Raw genomic sequence first — 2500 nt, 5'->3', positions numbered from 1 at the left:
GGATCCAAACGCTGCATTATAGGCAGGATGATGTTCAGGTTAGGCTGAGGAATTACGTCTGCAAGTAGCATCATCTACGTGAGCAACATACGAAAAGCGTTTCTGAATCAATTTTGTTGAACAACTTGCGGTGGGACTACGGTGCATAAAGATTTAAGAGCAAACAAGCAGCAACGAGAGCTGTGCATTATGCATGACTGTTCAAATGAACCTAACGCACCCAGTACCTACTCTTAGAACAAATTAATCCTTTTTGGTAAACATCAAACACCATTTTTCAATCAAATCTTTAGCGATTTCAAACTTTCTATGAATTCAGAACACTATAATTAGTTATGAGAACTGCTAATTAGAAGCATCCCCCTTTATCTCTCTCGACCTGTGGGATCAAGTTGAAGAGTTGTAATCATACGTTATAGAATTCCTGCAATCATCCGTAGCACATGAGACAAAAAGGTAAACAGAGTGCAATCCACTGGGTATTCTAGCATTGCTAATTGCTAAGCTATAAAACGGGAATGATTTCATCCTGCTTTACCAAAAGCTCAGTTGAAGTGACCATCATGGGAGCGTTTGTGGGAACATTCGCTAGCGAGGAGGAGGTTTCTTCGGCTTTTTCTCAAGTAACCAAGAAAGGCAAGTGTATACGACTGCTATTTTTAAATGTTAAACTTCTTACATGATCCTATTCCCATTTCACGTTTACCCTCGTTACAGATAAGAAGCGCCGCTACCATGTCGCCTACGAAGAAGTAAATGGAGATTGGGAAAAAATGGTCGAGTACATGAAAGACAACGTGATGAGGATACCTGGCGACTATATGAAAAAGTTCAAAATGAACAAGTACTAACAAGGAGCGTCGGAAAAGGCAGCCAAGAAACGACTTCGGAGGATTGTAACGAAAAATGTTAAGAAAGTTGCCACCGGTACACCCGTCAATCCTCCTTTGCCCCTGGCCACTCCGCCCAGCACTGCCAACTCGTCCAGCACCGCCACTTTGTCCAGCACTGCCACCTTGTCTGGTACCGCCACCCGCTCTTCCACCTCTGTGGCCCCTGCAGAACCAGCATCCCCTACCACTGCCATGGCAACCGTGATTAAAGATAGAAGGGAACGTTTCTCCAAAAAGATCACTCCTGAGAAGCGTAGAGCTAGTGCAAAGTTTAGTTATGCAAACGACGATAGCACTACAGACAGCGGAGATGAAGAGGTCCTCGTCGAGGTCAAGGCCAAACCTGAGAAGGCTGCAAAGAAAGCGCAGGAAGGCACACCAAGATGTGTGATAGAGCAATGGAAATGATGGATAGGATTGGACGGTTTTTAGATTAATATGAGAGCGAGACCTCGGAGAGTGAGTAACTTATATTAACAAAAGAATGAATGACAATAACAATAAAAGTGTCAACGAATTCTTCCTTGTCAACTTATTCTTCCTTGTCGAACTTAGTTATGGGGGAAAGCTCTTCTGGGAACGTTAAAGTTTTTCAATTATGTAGCCTTCACACAGGCTCACTAGTGGGCTTTTTGATTTTTTGTTTCTAAGATTTCAGAGTTCCTGTGGCACGCCGCCAAACAATTGTCCTGGGTAGGAGGGGAAAGGAAGAGCATAGCGCAGCTCAAAAACTCGCTCGGAAAACACACTAACGCCTGTATGTGGGCTAGGATTTTGATTACACTGTTGGCTTCGCATCACCGAGAGAAGCCTGTTTTGAAATAGTTCTATAACATCATCTCTAAAAAGCAAGGGAACATAAACTTTTCTCAGATATATAATTGGGCAATTTTCATTTGATGATTATCGACGTCTGAATCTCGGCCAGCGGAAAATTCAAGCCTTATAAAACTACCATTATTCATTCCCGCGTTACACGGTATATGCTCGAATAACTTCCCTTGAAATACAAACAGATCCCCTGGGTATTTCCACAAAGTCCACTAATAACAGATCGTTTACATACATCGTGGCCTTATGCTAAACATTTCTAATACTCCTTCTTATTTGAAAACTCTTAATGTGTCCCAATTTTCGAAACAAATTAAGCAATACCTCTTCTCTGAACAACTCGAAAACTCCATGAGATAACTAACATTTTGAACATTGAACTCCTTTGAATATCCACTGCTCATATGGTTCGGTCTGTATCCTTGTGTTTGCACCTTATTTACACATCTCTTTCAATCCTTAATCTTGTTTTGTTTTGCACGTAAAAAGCAGGGGAATTCCTCCTGCCTCAACTTTAAGCATATGTACTTTTTAAGCTACGGTACTTTTGTCACTTAGTGTTTAGAGTAAATAAAGCGTTGTTATTGCTGTTGTTTAAAGTGCTTCAGATCACAAGAGTACATTATTAAGTGCTACTCTTTAAAACGGCATACAGTGCAGGCAATGTGCCGTGGAATGCAATCTACAAACCCCACACCCCTCACTTAGTTTCCTAAACAAGGAAATCAATGCATTTCCTCTAATTGAGGAGAGCAATGAACATTCTTCGCAACAAT

Source organism: Montipora capricornis, chromosome 4, assembly GCF_036669925.1.
Source record: "Montipora capricornis isolate CH-2021 chromosome 4, ASM3666992v2, whole genome shotgun sequence".
NCBI classification, from domain to species: Eukaryota; Metazoa; Cnidaria; class Anthozoa; order Scleractinia; family Acroporidae; genus Montipora; species Montipora capricornis.
Note: the sequence above shows the minus strand (reverse complement) of the source record.